Raw genomic sequence first — 17,718 nt, 5'->3', positions numbered from 1 at the left:
GAAAAAAAAATCTATATATATGTATACATACATACAGAGAGAGAGAGAGAGAGAGAGGATGGATGATTAAGCAAATGGAGCAAAATGTAAACTATTTAGTGAATCCTAGTAAAGGGTGTATGAGAGATCCTTAAGTTTGAAATTATATCAAAATTTAAAATCTCCAAAAAATGTCCATCTAAATTATAAATCTTTCATAGTCACTGTCATAGCTAAGCTACCTGTAGAAATCACATTTCAATGGTGTTTAAACCTGAACCAGGACTCTATATATGAGGTTTCAGGTGATTTGTCTTGTATAGAGTCACCCTTTATTATGTCTTTACAAAGAATATATTATTCTCACTGAAGATCCAAGCGAAGTTCATCTCTTCAGTTAAGCAAGGTTGAACAAACATTTTATCAGAAATAATTTTAGAGTTGCCTGTTGATATGGCCGAATGGCCCCAGGAAAAAATGATTGCTTCCCTAAGCTGGAAAGGAATGAGGAGAATGTATGGAGAAGAAGTGTTTAAAGAAGTGTTAGAGGATGAATCCTTAATTTTACAAATATTAATATTTGAAAGGTGATAGGTAGAAAGAGAATGTCTAACTAAGAAGGGATGGCCTGGAAGATTATAACATATGGAAATAATAATTAAAAAAAAATCATCATTGCAAGAGCCAACCCTGAATTTTAGGTTCCAGATTGGAGAGTAGAAAGTATAAAATATCCCCCTCCTATTTTTTCATAGCAAATAAAAGAAATGGCACTCAAATTAAATTCTTGTAACATAAAAATGGCAAAACACAGAGTGAAAAGAAGGAATATATTCAAACCTAGTGAGAAAATAAGCCCCAAGATTGGTACACTGTCTTAAAAAAAAAAAAAGCAGATGAAAATTGCCCATGATTTGTTTGAATTGGAATCTTAAATTCAATGCAACTTAATTTCTTTTCTTTTGATGAAATGTGTTTATTCTTGCTGGGACTTTCTTTAAAACATGTAATCATTTATCAAATTATAGTTTCACAGAATGAAAAATAATGTAAGAACAGTCACGTTTCTCACTGGAAACTGTGTGGCCTTCTATGACCTGGCCTCAAACATCATTTATCAACATTTCTGCACTGTATTGGACAAAGCAGTCTCAAGGGGATGTAGATTCAAGAATAAGGGACAGACACCCTATCTCTTGAAGGGAGGTCTGTGAAAAAATGTTTCAAATTGCCACACTGCATGATTGATTCTTGTGCTTCAGCGCTTCCTTTGGGCTTGCTGTGTCTGCAGAGCATACCCATTCAGAGTTCTTCAAAGGCAACTTCATCATTGTCATTTCCCATGAACATTACTCAGTCAGCCATTGTATTAGTTTCAAACAACACAGATTTACTATCTTACAGTTTTGGACGTCAGAAGTCTGAAATGGGTCTTACAGGGCTAAAGGCATTGGCAAAACTGCTTTCCTTCTCAAGACTCCAGAGGAGAGAATCCATTTCCTTGCATTTTCCAGTTTCTAGCAGCCACCTGCATTCCTTGGTTTGTGACCCCTTCCTCCATCATCAAAGTTAGCAGTGTTTCATCTTCAAATCTTTATCTCTCTCTCTCTCTCTCTTTCTCTCTCTCATTCTCTATCTTTACCTCTACCTCTGCGTCTGTCTTCACATTTTCTCTCTGACTCTGAGCATCTAGCCTCCCTCTCATGAGAACCCTTGTGATTGCATTGAGCTCATCCAGATGATCCAGGAAAATCTTTCCCATCTCAAGATTTTCAATTTATTTACATCTATAAAGTCCCTTTTGCCATGTCATGCCGTGAAGGTAATACATGCCCAAGGTCTGGGGATTAGAATGTGGATATTTTTGGGGGTTGTTATTCTGCTTACCACAGCCATTTTGCAGGAATCCATGGAGCACTTGGCTTTAGAACTCTGTGGGTACTGTGCACTACTTTGTAATGTGGGTCTTATGCTTTGTTGGCCAAAAAGAAACTCTTAAAGAAACTAGATGAAATATGTTTCTTTTAGCTTCTGAAATTGTTATTGAAAGTTGGATGTTATCATCCATCCCATGATTATTGGCTTAATCTTGCCTTTAGAATAGCTTGGTACAAATTCAAATTACCAGGCTTATTAAAGATTCCTGATCTGAATTCCTAATTTTTCACAAATTTCTCAGCAAAATTTCACAAATTTTTCAGCAAAATTCTATGACAATTATCTTTTCCAGACCTCAGCCTAATGCCTGTCACAGAGTAAATTTTCAAATATGATGCATTGAATGAATTGAACATCTGTATTACTGACAAAAATATTGGATATGCATTCTCTCTTGATCAAGTGGTGTTTCATGCTGCAAACAATAATCCATAACATGTTTTCTTGAGGGAATGTTTGCTTTCTGAGCAAAATCATTTGGTTAGTGAAGTTATTAGATGGTGTTTGTTAATGCTGGCAAATAAATAAAACAGATTTATAGACAATTGGAAGCAATCTGACACTGACCTCCTTCTGAAGTAAGACTTTTTACACTTCTGTATCACAAATGATAAAAATTTGCCACATATGAAAGGAGTTTTCTCAATAATATGTTAATAAAAGAAGAGATATTAATATAAATATCTCAGCTAATTACTGCATACTGTAGTCTTCACTTAACATCATAGATATGTTCTTGGAAACTGATGTATAACAAAACCAATTTTATCATTGGCTAATTAAGAGTTAACTTCCTATGGCATATTTTGAGTCATAAAAGCATCACCAGACTTCTAAACATAAAGACCCAAAACACTTCTAGCATTAAATATTGAAATAAATGTGAGCATCCATTTAAGAAAGATGAATAAAAACAAGTAAGATTATGATTTACCCAATTTTTGGTGAATCAGTGAGTGAAGGTGGTCGTAATGGTGGTGGGTTAAATCACAGCATAAATGTTTGCAAATTCAATATTGTAAAAAGCACCATCTACCACCATGCAGTTCAAAATGAAACAATGACAAACAGCACTGAGTGCTTTCATACTACATCGTTTATCATTGTGCATTTATTTGTATGATTATCGTAGCCCTTATGAATTTTTATTTTATAATCATTTGTATTCATTCATTTTCCAATCTCCAGATTCCAATTGAGGGTGGCTGGTGGCCAAAGCCCATCCCAGCAGCTGAGGGCACTAATCAGGAACCCACCCTGGCCAGGACACCTTCCCATCGCAGGGTGCACTCACACATACCCACACACTTATTCACCCTGGGACCATGTAGGCCATACCAGTTCACCTAATGTGTACAACTTTGGGATGTGGGAGGAAACTGGAGTACTGATGGCGACCCTGGCTGGGAATTGACTTTTTTCCATCAATATTGTAACATAAATGACATTGAACAAAGACCTATTGTATTTCGGATGTTTACCTTCAATTTCTCCTCACTGAAACCCTTGACTAGGTCTGGCTAAAGGAAATGCCCCTATTCTGCTTTTGTATGTATCTTCATCTTCTTTCCACTGATTGACCATGGTGGCCAATTCATTCCTGTCTCAACCCATGCTGAGTCACTGTTGCATTACTAGTTTTTTCATATTAAAACTGATAGGTTAATTGCAGAGAATTTTTGTTCTCTGCAATACTATCTGCCAGTACTCAGAGTTAAGAATTCACATCACAATATCCACACCACTGATGGTTCTGTAGCTATTTCCACTTGCTTATGGAGAGATATATGCAAAAAATGAAAACTTAAGAAGTGCCGTGCTATATTAATTTGCCCTTTGGAAACATTATGCCCATTCCCTGCCTGCACAGAAGGGTTTTATAGATCAACCTCATGTTTAGCAGAAACACACCAATGACTTTAAGACTGAGTTCTTTCTGATAAATGACCTTCTCAAAGCTAAGAATTCTCATAATTTATGGATATGTCCCATGTCAAAGTCACTATCTTATATCAGTCTATAAGTGGCTATAAAAGCTACTTTTTTTGAACACTGGATTTTTCACTGGTCAGGCAACTGGCTCTGCCCAGAGGGGTTCCAAAAAGCTGAAGCAAGAATGGGAAGTTTCTGGAAACTTCAGGAAATGCAAAAATAAGAGTCACTAACAGCAAGTCAAGAAGCTCCTAGAAAGCTTAAGTCCAAGAAACTAAGAAAAATCCAAAGGGTGTCATGAATGTCAAAGGCAGAAGCAGAAATATGTACAAAGCAGGAACCTAAGAAAGAGAGACAGGAAGAAACAGAGCAGATGGAAAATAGTAAATGGAGGGTATTCTGGAGCAATGACAGAATAAGAGCTATCATCCATGGTTTGCTTTTACGTGTGGTCAAGTACCATACAGGGCATAGAGTTTGGGGGGTGGGGTTGTTCACTGTTCAGGTTACTCCCCATTTGCCCTTCCAGATCACTCTTTAGCCTTCTCCACTCATATTTGAACTCCTTTAGACTGCATAGCCCAGGTTCCTTTGCTGTCTGGCTTCCAGTTGGGTTTGTCCAATGAAGACACCAGGAAGAGATCTGAGAGCAGGAGAGAGAGATTAGAGTGTTTACTTGTCCTGACTTCCACCCTACCAAATTGCAGATTAGCAGTGATTGAGTTCTACTGAAGGTCTGGCTCCTGTCTAGTGGCACTTTCCAACAGCTACAGGTGCTACGGGTTCCTATAATTTACCTCTCTTACTTGCCCCCTCAGGCCTAAGGACACCAGCAGTTTCCCACCCTTACTTGTTCCAAGGTGCTTCACCACCATTGCTGGTTCTTATTTCCCTGCCTTAATCTTTGTAAATATTCCCTTTATTAAATTTTCTTCAGAATTCCATCCGGGTGTGCCTTCTGTTTCCTATTGCTGGAAGCCCGACTGATAATCAATGAAATGGATATTTACTAGAGTTGGCAAAAGTTCTAAACATGTCTGAATAATGTTTCTATCTATTATGTAAGCATGTGTTCTGTGCTATAAGTTATCCTTTTGTGTAAGACTTGTAATTCAGGAAGAAAATGCTTTGCTCCTGCCTTTTAGTGGCTTATAATCTGCCAAGATGACAAGACCGAGCACACAAAATACTGTAACACCATACAAGAATTGCTATAGTTCTGGTAAATGCAATGGGAGAGTAGAAGAATTACCCAAGTTCACTTAGGGTTTTCAGAAATATTCTCTAGTGGCAGCATGAAGAAGGAATCACTGCTGGATTGATGATTCATTATCATGCCTTCACTTTGTAAAGACAGATCTCCTTTCCTCCAGCAGACATCTAAGCAAAGATCCACCTTGCTTATTAGTGTTTGTTATATCTTTATCATATAAGCCCTTCCTGAATCAAGCCTGACTTGAGTCAGGTTCCCCAGAGCAGAAACTGCAATGAGAATTTAGGTAGAGCGTATTTATGAAGAAAATACTCTCAGGAGAAACCAGTAAGGGAGTGGAGGAAGTAGGACAAAAAAGGGAAAGAAGCCAAGAGTGTGAGTTCAGGTGATGTCCCAGGCTCAGCTTGATCCCAGAGTTAGTTTCCAAGTGTAAATTACATTTCAGAGTTTGTTTTCCTTGTGGCAAGGGAGGAGGAACTTTCATACTTCTGTACCAGTTAGTTATTGCTTATGGGCTGCCTAGGATGGGGGGTGGTGTGGGGAGGGACATAAACCTTCTAGGCTCTCAGCAGGCCCAGTGAAGTGCATCCAGTAGCCCAAGGGCAGGTCTCTGAAGAAAGCTGCAGGTGTGAGCAGTTAGGAGTGAAGCATGCAGAAGCTGGGGGATGGGTACACAGAACCCATAAAGGAGAGTCGAGGGGGTCTGGCCAGAACACCAGCAACAGCCGCTACACAGCCCTTCCAGAAACACATCTGCAACTGGTTAACACACAGTTAAACAAAATTCTAGGGAAAAACAAGAAAAAACTTTCTTCATATGCATATTTTTAGGTTTTGAAGGCTTTGGAAGTGATTGTGAGTGATGGCTTGCATCTAAAGTGACCACCAGTATCCCAGGATGTCAGATTTTCAGTGCAAAAATGCAGCTGATCCTGGATAACCCAGAAAGGTTGGTCACCAGTCTTCCTGTATCTGAAGTGCCACTCAGTGAAGAACTATCAGGTTGTTTCATGGAAGATCTAAGTCAAACAGAGCCAGTTGTGAGTTTGGAAAGGTCACAAACCTTCCCTGATGTGGCACTCAGTGGTTTCCAGAACTGCATTGAGAACCCAAGTCCTTAACTGGGAAGAAACTGAGTCTCAAGGGGTGTGGGGCCTATAGAAGAGGATGGGGGAGAGGCTTCAGCTTTGGATTGTCTTTTGCATACAGCAATGGCCCAGGCAGTAGGGAGCACACTTTTCAAGATTCACTTCTGAGGAAGACCTTGATTCCAAGGAATGAGAAAGAGTGAAAAGATTCTCTAGAGATCACAGTAGTGGGCTGGCTTGGATTCAGGGACTCTCTGTGGACGGTTCCTGGAGAGTCTTTCTCCTGGATGAAATTCTGAGAATAGTACATACTTGCTGCTTCTTCAATGCAGAGTGGAGGGGTAAGATGTTTGACACTAGTTTGAGCATTTTTAAAGTGTCATTGTGAATTCTATTGATGTGGTAATAAATTTCCATTTAGCAATATTCTTGTTTAGCTTTATTTCAAGTTTAATGTGAATGATGATGAGTAATAATACTTCAAATTATATCAGTTTTCTATAAGAGAAAATATGCCATTTTCATGACATTTTTGTTTTTTAAAGAGAATCAAAAGGTGACTCATGACTACAGCTTATAACTTATGTATGGGTTGAAAATTTTTCTAAAGAATGTTGTCATGATGATTTCACCCTGGGTAAGCTTAAAATGTTTCAGAGTGAAGGTTTTGAGTTATTGAATTAGAGATAAGTTTGTATGCGGGTGTCAATTGTAATTGTAAGACACTTTTGTATTTAATGATTCCCTGAGCTAGAATCAGGGTTCTTAATCCTAGCTGCGCATGAAAAATATTTAGGAGGCAGGCACGGTGGCTCAAGCCTATAATCCTAGCACTCTGGATGGCCAAGGCAGGATTGCTTGAGGTCAGGAGTTTGAGACCAGCCTGAGCAACATAGTGAGACCTTGTCTCTACTAAAAATAGAGAAATTAGCTGGGCGTGGTGGCGCACGCCCGCGGTCCCAACCACTCAGGAGGCTGAGGCAGGAGGATCGTTTGAGTCCAGCCCAGGAGTTTGAGGCTGCAGTGATCTATGATCACACCACTGAACTCTAGCCTGTGTGACAGAGCCAGATCCTCTCTCAAAAAACAAACAAACAAACAAATACAAGAAAACAAACAAAAAACAAAAAAGAATTGGCTTTCGTATCAATAAATTCGTGAATACTTTGAACATTCTTCAATCCCATTTAGTGTAATATATGAAGTTACAATGTTTACATCAATAACTCTTTCAACAAACATTTATCAGGCTAGGCGTGGTGGCTCACACCTGTAATCCTAGCACTCTGGGAGGCGAGGCGGGCGGATCGCTGAAGGTCAGAATTTCAAGACCAGCCTGAGCAAGAGCGAGACCCCGTCTCTACTATAAATAGAAAGAAATTAATTGGCCAACTAAAAATATATAGAAAAAATTAGCCAGGCGTGATGGCATATGCCTGTAGTCCCAGCTGCTTGGGAGGGTGAGGCAGGAGGATTGCTTGAGCCAGGAGTTTGAGGTTGCTGTGAGCTAGGCCAATGCCATGGCACTCACTCTAGCCTAGGCAACAAAGTGCGACTCTGTCTCAAAAAAAAAAATATTTGTCAAGCATCTACAGTGTACCAGACACTATCCTAGGTACCAGGGCCATAGTTGTAAACAAAAATCCCTGCCCTTAGGGAATGTATATTTTAGTGGGGAGAGGTGGACAATAAAAATGAATAAGATATAAAGGGTATTGGTTGAGAATAGAAGTTACAGAAAAGTATAAAGCAGTAAATGGAGCTGTTGAAGGTTGGAGGTTGGTGGAGGGTGGGGGTTGCAGTTCAGGGAATATCTAAATAATCACTCTGGCCTTGTGTGTGGGGAAGTTTTCTCCTTACTCTTGACTGGGCTTGGCTACTGCTACCCTAGAGGGCTAGAGTCAGTTTTGGTGCCCTGGGACCCAACTGCCAGGCAGCATCTCTAGAGATGGAGTAAGCCACCCTGTTTATGCCATGAAGTAGGTTTGGTAGTTGATAAAGCTCACGTACATTGCAAAGAAGAGTGACTCTTTTACTGAGGATATCATAACAAAAATACCATGAGTGGACCACTAACATTCTGAATTGTTCACTTTTCTTCATGGGCCCAATTAAAAAAATCTAATATAAAATTTATTTTTATTCTATTGTAACACTTTGATTCAATTTGTGGGCTATAGCTGAAATAATTCCGTACATTTTCATGAGGGAATAAATCCAGTGAAGTTCGAGGCAGCTCCTGACTGTTTCAAACATTTTCAAAAGTTTTTAGAGTCTAGGTATCAAGATCCAACAATAGACATAGAGAATTACTCTGGTTTTCCATTCTTCAGAGAATTGACACTTTCCTTTTTATTTCTCTTGGTACTTCTGACTGAAGAACCACTCTATTCATCTTCAAGTGGTGCAGTCTTCTCACAAAATTATTTGGTTCTCTTTTATGGATAGATAATATATACAAAGGGAGTGGATTTCTGATATTGCTTGTGGGTTTATATTAGAGTCTGTCCCAAGCGTGCATTTCAAAATGAGTTCCTCACTATCAGTGGCAGCTCTAGCATTTCTTTCTATTAAGGAAGGGGATAGGGGCTGCACCTGATTGGAATTTGTACGTAGGAATCGGCACAGGAAGAAATGCTGGTTAAGGCTTACTCAAAGTCACATTTGCGTATCAAACACATTATGTTTATCCAGTTTATGTATTTTAGAGGGATGGCAGGAGAGGGAGTGAGAGTTGGTGAAGGTTATTACACAGGGTGAAAGTCCCCTTCCCGATCCCTGCACGACCCCTTAGGACCACAAATGCTTGCTGGACTAAGAGGAATAAAGAGAATAAAGCTCTTAGATGACGTAAGTTTTAGTCCCATGTTACAGTCAGAGTAAGGTAGGACTTCGCCATTATGTAGACTTCTCCTACACAAAACTTTGAGGCTAAGTTTGTCTTGGAATCTCCTTTTCTTCCTCTTCATCTCTCCTCTACCCACCTGTAATGGTTTGAATAGTTGTGTCCTCCAAAATTCATGTTGAAAGTTAATCCCCAGATGCAACAGTATTAAAAGGTGTGGCGTTTGGGAAGTAATTAGGTCATGAGGGTTTCACCCTCATGGATGGATTAATGCCTTATGAAGGGGCTGGAGGGAACTAGCTATAGGTCCTTTTGCTTTTCCACCTTCTGTCACACGAGGACACAGCAAGAAGGTCCTGTATGAGGAATAGGCCCTCAACAGACACAGAATCTGCTAGCACATTGATCTTGGACTTCCCAGCTTCCAGAACTGTGAGAAATAAATTTCTGTTCTTATACATTACCCAACGTCAGGTATTTTGTTATAGCAGCATGAACAGACTAAAATACTACCTTACCTAATCGTTCATCTAGTTCCTGCTAATCTCTGCTTCTCAGTTAACTTGACAGATATTTATGTAGGGTACTCTATGAGCTCAGCATTGGCAACAGGTGGATATAACGAAGAACTGATAAGTGTTCAAGTTGAGAACTTATATGAGTTCAGGCTGCACAGTCTTCTAGACTCATTTATATCCTAATTTGGGACTACTGAAGACGAAAAGCTTTCACAACTTAAAGGGAGGAAGCTATTTCAACCCAACAACTGGAGGTGGAATTTAATCAGGGGAGTATTTGAGTACTGGGGGACACAATGTGTGCGGAAGACCTCATTCTGCACTTTTTGAAGTCATACCACCTAGATATTACATAATCTCAAAAGAAGAGAAAAATTTCCAAGATTTTCTGAATGTGTTAAGATTCTGTGACTCTGTGATTCTAAATTGTAGCAGAATCCCATTTTGGAGGAGCCATTCATTAGATTAGGTAAATTTTCAAGATTCTTTCTGATTCCTGGATGATTCCATTCTGTTGTTGTCCTTCATGTCCTATCATTCTTCAACATTGTATATTTGAACATTTATTCTGTACTAGGCACAGAAGATGATGGGCTGGCATCACCAAGAGTTGGTGATGATTTCCTGTTGTATTGGTTTTTAGAGCTACAAATTACTACAAACTGGGTGGCTGAAAACAACAGAAATGTATTGTTTCAGAGTTCTGGAGACTAGAAGCCCCAAATCAAGGTGTTTGGCAGGGTCATGCTTTCTCTGAAGCCTCTAGGGGAGGATCCTTCCTTGTCTCTTCCAACTTCTAGTAGTCTCAGGCATTCCATGGTTTGTAGCAGCATAATTCCAATCTCTGCCTCCATCTTTACATGATCAACAACCCTCTGTGTGTGTGTCACTTCTTTTATTCTTGTAAGGATGCCAGTCATTTGGGATTAAGGGCCCACTCCACTTCAGTATGATCTTATCTTAACTTATATTTTAATTACATCTGCAATGACTCTCTTTCCAAATAAGTTCATATTCACAGGCACAACGGGAGTAGGATTTCAACATATCATTTTGGGGGACAGAATTCCAATCACAATACCTGGTGACCAACAATACATTTGTCCATTTCTAAGAACAGGGCTTTGATTGACAACCATCAAACAGAACAAAGCAAAATGGTCCACAAGGGGAGAAAACCATTATTTTACTAACGTCATGTGCTTATCAGTTGTGTTAACCAATGATACATGAATTCACCCTATCACACTGTCATTACTCTTTCATTTCCATTTTTCTCTCTCTCTCTTTCTCCCCCTTCTTCTTTCTCTTCTTCTTTTATTTGTCTCCGTCCCTGTCTCTTTCTTTCTATTTTTTACCATGAAATAATATAGTTAAATAGTTGGTGCTGGAAATTTATGGGAAGATCTGGATCAGAAAAAGGTACTTTCTGGTAACTTAAATAGTGAGGTATTTCTTCCATTTATCGCATACCTCAAAACTTTAGAAGAGAGCTTACCAAAGGTTTTGTAATGTCAACAGAAAAGAATCCAAACTCTATAAAATAATTTAAAGAGGTTTACTCTGAGCCAAGTTTGAGGACCATGACCACACCCAAGAAGCCTTGAGCAAGTGGACTTGTTATGGTTGGGTTACAGGTTGATTTTACACATTTCAGGGAGATAGGAATTACACATAAAGTCATAAATCAATATGTGGAAGGCATACATTGGTTTGGCTTAAAAAGGTGTACATCTCCAAGCATGGGCTTATAGGTGAGTCTAAAGATTCTATGATTTGTAATGGGTTAAAGAAAACGCTTTGTTTGAAGGCTTGGAATGTTTTAAGTTAAGATAAGGAAGTCTGTTAATCAAAGACAAGCCACAGGGCCTTATACCCAGACTCAAGTAATCTGTTAAGTAAATTGAGGACCTGCAGGTGTGGTTTAAGCTCTGTTTTGCATAGCCTTAGGCCTGTTAATGAGTTACAAAGGATATTTCCAAGAAGGGAGAGGGGCATGACTAGGCATGTCTGACCTTCCTTCCCGGGACCAGCAACTCAGCTTTAGGTATTTCTGGGGTCCCCTTGGCCAAGAGGGGGTCCCTTCAATCATCTGGGGTGGGGCTTAAGATTTTATTTTAGTTCACAGTAACTGAAGGATCTATTACAAGTATTCAGGTTTATATTTAGCTTTGAATTATACATACACACCCACATATACACACACATATTTTTAAGTAATTTAGCTTAGAGTATCAACATTTCAATCTGAGCATTATATGGGTGGTATTGTCTCTATTCTCATTGTCTTGTGAGATAATGAGTGACATATTTCCCTAACATGAGGAGACCAATTAAAGTAATTGACATTCTGCAAATTTGAATCAATGATGTTGCTCACTAATCCTAGTCAACCAAAGTAAAGAAACTTAGTTATTGCTTTTCTTAGCATAAGAAGAAGAAACTGGCAAAAGAGCTGCCCCATAATCTCCCGTTCCTCCCCGTTCCTCCATAAATCCATTCTCAGTAATCATAGGAAAGAAAGAAGACCATGCACTATGTTCAGTCTCACAGCTCAAAGAGTAAATGAACAAAAATTTATTAAAATAATTATCAGGAGAAAATTTCTCAAGAGGGGAAAGCTAACACATAAAACTTTTTGCTAGGGTGAGGATCAGATTGGGAGATGCTGATAGGATTGAATTGTTAGAACAAAAACTCATGTTTTGTTTTAATCCTACCATCTTAAATGTGGACTAGTCATTGGAGCTCCCTTACCAAGGGTCTACATGGGATGTTCAGATCTGTCCTTATCACTGTCACAGACATTTCAAGAGAACTTTTGAAACCAAATGAAGGCTGACATTCCTTGGGGATAGTGGGAGTGGCCAGTGCACTTTCTTATTTTAAGACCAGTGAAAAATTCTCAATAGCACAGGAACTAAAAGGGAAATGTGAAATGTCATGGTGTTTGGTCAGTGGAGCAAAGCATTTGTAGTGGTGAAAGAAAATATAAATTATTTGAATTGTACTTCTTACATACCCCCTAGAAAAATTCAGGCTTAGAAAGGATTTCAATTTTGATTTTGTTGGCTTAGTTTTGACCAGAACAAAATGGATTTGCTGTTTTTTTTTTTCTTTTCTTCTTTTTATTCAGATGGCACACACCCTCCTGGTTTTGAGAAATCTGATTGTTATCTCTTAGTTAGAAGCACGCCTGATGAAGTACTCTTTTCAATATTGGATGTTTAATCAGTCTGGATTCTTACAAAAGACCTCAAAGGAGACTCAATTTGAAGGACAAAGACGATTGTCAAGTGACCTGTGGATTAAGGTCTGATTCTTTGGTGAGAGTTCAATGAAAATAGTTTAGGTAAAGGTAGATTTAATGAGACAGAGAGAAAGAAAGAATGTATGCTTCCGGGGAGTAAACAGGGCGAAGTGAACACACAGGAACTCATTAAAGAAGAAGCCAATGAGCAATTCATAACCAATATCTGATATATAATTTAATACCCAAAGGTCACTTAATATCAACTGTATTGCCACATGCACCCAAAGAATCTGCCTGGCAATTGTTTTTGAGCTTGCCTTAGCTGTTTTTATTTCATTAAAGTGTTTCTCCAGAGGCACAAAAAATGTTAAGAGTAAAACCGGATTTATCAGAGGCATTTACTTGGATTAATTAGGTAATAAAAGTATTTTCAAATTGCTAATTTACTAAGCAATGTCACCGGAATTGTTGAATTACTTTGCTTTTTATTACGATGATCAAGAGAGATAAATGCAGGCCTAGCCACAAAACCAAAGCAAAGAGAAGAGAGGCCGGAGTCATTCTTTGCATAATTACTGGCATTTGTCATCCTTCCCTTGAAAAGGGGATCATCAGTTTTTCTGAAGACTGTTTTCTTTGCTTCTGCGTCTCTTCTTCAGAACTGTTTATCATCCACATTATCCTCGTTTACCCAGCAACACATACAGTACTAATATACTTTTCATTAGTCAATTTAATGAATTTAATTTCAGTTCAAAATGTTAATTAAAAAGTGTACATTTCATTCTTATTAAGGATGAAACTTAAAAAACTCTTGGTTCTCAAGTGGTAGGTAGATTAAATTACTAAAAGCAGAGTTGAGAAACAGGGTTAATCAGTGTGAAATTTAGTATCATGAACCTGAGATTAATTTTGATAATGAATTATAATTAATTTTCCTATCTCTTTTAAGAAAACAAAAGCTCAAAAGCATGGTGTTTATAACTTCATTTACATTTAGGGAGGAATTTTTGAAGAAAACAAATGTAAGAAGAAATAGGAAGTTTGCTTCAAAGAGAGAAACACAAAAGAAAAAGCTACCAGACCAGATATTCCATCACCAGAAAATGAATGAAAATTTTATCATTTCTTGGCTTTTAAAAAAAAATCAGTCCTTTGCCAGATCTAAAAATGCTGCCAACCTGGAAGAAAAAGAATCCATTTTTCTAAATAACCACATTTAGTAATTTCCATGAAATAGGTATTTTAAAACTATGACAAAAAGCCAAATTAAAACTCAGGGGTTCCTAATCCCTAAATTCTGAGCCCGTTTTAAGAAATACCCAAAATACATTTTGAAAGAACCAATTAATATAATTACAGTGGGTTTAAATAACACATACACACTGGATGTTTCCGTAAAACACAGCTGTTATTTATATTTTGCTATTTTTTAAATTAGAAATGTGGCTTTATGTATTATTTTACATATACGTAACTTTTTAAAAAGAGTGAATCTGTTGTCTTTTGCCATCATTTAACTTAAAAAAACCAAACCAACAACCCTACAAGCAATTAGCTTGGAAATCTTATAGTCATGCCTCTGAATATTACTGTGGTCATAACAAGAAAAGCAGCACATCCAGGTAGTTAACGTAACAGAAACAAGGCACAGGCAGCAACTTGCATCCCCTGGCAATTGACATGGTAATTTCTTCGCCTCCTTTCTCAGGCTCACTCCACCCGGCTTCACCAATCCCCTTCCCCCCAAGACACGAGGAGCTCTCCGGGCCCTGGAAGGTGCCGTGGGGGGAGTGAAGAGACGCCGGAAGAGCGAGGGCAGAGCGCACGTTGCCCACACCCTTGGCCATAGGGTGACTGCGGGCGGTCGCCGCGGGCTCCTGGAGTGGGGGGTGGGTTAGGATCGTGGAGTCCAGGCGGATCTCAGGGCCGCCCCCTGCCGCCTCCCAACCCCCCCAGGGACCGGGGATCTTCTGCACGAGGCGTGGGGCCCACAGCCCCCAGCTGGGCCCCGGCCGGGATGGGCGGGCGGGGGGCGGAGCACAGCGCTGAGCGGGGCAGCAGAAAAGGGGCGGGGAGGAGCGCTTAGGCTCAGGCGGGCTGAGGGACCGTGGCAGAACCTGCGTGCTAGGTGGGCTGCTGGCAAGTCTGGGCGAAGGGAAACGGAGACTGCTATTCCAGGGGCGCGAGAAGGCGAGTGGAGTCCAGGGTTCGGACCGCAGCTACCTCCTCCTGCAACGGGAGACAGTGCCCTGGCGGGCGCACCGGCGGCAGCGATGACCCTGTGAGCAGGTGGGTACCTCCGAGCGCGGCGCTCTGCCCGCTCCCCGGGTCGGATGCCCTCCCTTCCAGGCCCTGCACTCGGGGACAAGGGCTGGGCAGGTTCGGGGGCAGGAGGAAGGTGCGTGGCCTTATGGTGTGCGTGCTTCTGTGTGAGCGCGCTGTGCTAAGGTGGGGAAGAGGTGCAGAAAAGCTGCTTCTCTAGGATTCACACCCTCGGGTCTCACCGTCCCCACACCCATCCTTCCCCTTCGAGGAGCTGAACACCCGTGGGGCTTTGAGGACAGCGACCTCCTACTCCGCTCGTAGTCTCCATGGTGTGTGCAGGTCGTCCCCTTCTTCACAATCCCCGTCCAGCAACCATCAGGACGCCCCCACCGTTCCCGCCCGAAGACTGTAGGGACCATGGGAGGAGAGAGTGGTGGCCAGACGGGCCCGGCCGTGCGCGGGGAAGGCTGGAGTTGTTCGAGTATTGTCTGCCAGGCCGGTGCTTGCGCCTGATGGCTCCCTCACGCTTTCAGGGCCAGGATGGGGGTTGAGGTTGGGAGGGAACGGGTTTGCTGAACTTAAATCTGAAGGCTGACTGTGCACATGCCCTTGGCGTCTTGTGAACGTTTGGACGAGGGTTTAATAGAGGCACGTGGGAGCAGTGTTGGTCTTGGCTGGTCCCCAAAGACCCTCTTGAGATGGTCCAGCATGCGTTCGGGTTTGGGAGGGAAGGGGTAGAGTGTTGTGAGTGAATGAATTTCTGTCCTAGGGAAAAAGAGACTCGATTTTCTTGGATTTGCTGCAATTCCATAAACCAAATCGGGCTTTCGAGGCGTTAAAGTAAATTGCCGGTAAGTGGGGCGGTTCACTGGTTGGGATAAAGAAGCCCTGGGATTTGCGGGGTGGCGGGCTGCCTGGCATGCTTGCTTGGTTGCTTCTGGCCGCTGCCTCCCCTAGGTGGAGGGGGACAGGGAGTGGCGATTGTGTTTTGGGCTTAAGGTGCTGGAACTGGGGCACTTGTCCTGGGTATACCGTGGGACTTTGAGAAGGTGAAAAACTGCGTGGCGAGGTCCAATATTCGCAATTAACTCCAGAATCTGTGTCTGTCCGGCAGTTTCTCCGGCGCGCACACGAACGCGCGCGCGCGCGCACACACACACACACACACACACACACACACACACAGGGACACGCACATCCCTCTCTCATCTCATGGTTGCCTGAGCTCACTGATAGTTGGTAATGGATTTTTATTCCTGTTTGTTCGTTTCCAGAATTTTTTTTTTCCTTTAAAGGAGCAAGGGTCTACCTGTATTAAAATCCAGGGGGTGTCAGAAAGACCTTTCAGCACTAATTCGTATTCAAATCAGGGATAGGACGTTATGATGAAAATACCCCAGCAAACTGTTGTTTTAGATTAGACAAAACTCTAATTCAGGTTAGAATTATTGTTTTTAAATAGACATCTTATGAGCTTGTGATAAGGTAAGGTAACCGCAACCTGGATCTCTCCCTCTCTCTCTCTTTGTAATCTACAGCATTCTTAATTACCCGATTACCAGAGTGATGAAGTTGTCTTCTGATTTTAAACGACAGATCTTGAAATGGCTGTAAGTTGGTTTCTGCGACTCCATCTCTCTCTTTAATAAACTGATCAGAGTGATGTATAGTTGATGACCTGAGGCTTAATTATGTTTCAATTTCTAGTCAAATAATTTATTAAATCATCGGTGGAGAGGGACACCTTAGAAACTTTTCGGAGGAGAAAAAACACTTTTGTCTTTTGGAGCAAAATTTTGCCACTATTTTGCCACTTTTTCCCCTGTTAGATGCCTAGAAAAGATGCATTGTTCACGAATAATACATGATTTATTTCTCTTTTATGTCTACAGGTGGCAGTGTAGAAGCCAAAACGGGAGCTTCCAGAAGCAGTTTCTGAAAAATAAGCGTTGAATGTCCATGAGTAAGCAAGCACAGGAATCTGAAAAACCACAGGTATGTAGGACAATTAATCCACCTATCCGGCTTTATAATTATTACATTCCAGTAGTACTAACCTATTTGCTCTTATGTTCAATATTTTGAAATTTATATAAACACCTATGAAGGGAAATGTATATGAGTTAATTTCGCAGGAGAAAACAAGTCTAATCTATTTCAGACAATGTATTAAAATAAAAATGCTCCATGGCAGTGACTTTTTACTGTTCTAAAAGAGAAGCGTTTTTATTTTCCATTGTGACTATGTGGCTTTGCATTGAACTAGTTGTTGCTTGATACTTGCTTTTAAATACACATTTCCTGAAACTCTATAAAACTGCCAATTGTTCTGAACAATTTCATTTGGAATACTGTTAACAAAGTCAGCCAGTTGAGCCGATAAAATAGTATCTGCTTTTAATAAAACTGCGTTTCACTATTGACTTGACATCACACAGATCAGAATACAGATGCGTTGCAAGGCTTTTTTAAAGCCAGGCCCTTCTGTTTTTAACCTTTTCATCATTTTCTTCCTACTTACCTTGCTGCTTTTCTAGGCCCACTAATTTGCCTGCTTGGCTAAAATAATGATGGGTTATGAGAGACCATCAAGTTTGTAAAGTAATTCCTTGTAACACAATTCAAAAGAATTTGCCTTTGATTATCATTAAAGTGTGAGGTTTTGCATATTAAGGTTCTTTTTC

General features: G+C 40.5%; 1 long non-coding RNA gene across 2 annotated transcripts; it reads left to right on the top strand.

Annotated features, from left to right (window-relative positions):
• Positions 1–14,871: 14,871 nt before the first annotated feature.
• LOC105866353 (uncharacterized) lies at positions 14,872–17,254 on the top strand. 2 transcript variants are annotated; one of them, XR_012915941.1, is made up of 3 exons: positions 14,872–15,885; positions 16,573–16,644; positions 16,927–17,254. It is a non-coding gene; the product is annotated as an uncharacterized LOC105866353 (long non-coding RNA). The 2 variants fall into 2 exon arrangements; XR_012915940.1 differs by having other exon boundaries at positions 14,872–16,644.
• Positions 17,255–17,718: the final 464 nt, after the last annotated feature.

Source organism: Microcebus murinus, chromosome X (genome assembly GCF_040939455.1).
Source record: "Microcebus murinus isolate Inina chromosome X, M.murinus_Inina_mat1.0, whole genome shotgun sequence".
NCBI lineage: Eukaryota > Metazoa > Chordata > Mammalia > Primates > Cheirogaleidae > Microcebus > Microcebus murinus.
The sequence above is the reverse complement of the archived record's forward strand: the minus strand, read 5'-3'. Positions and strand labels throughout refer to the sequence as shown.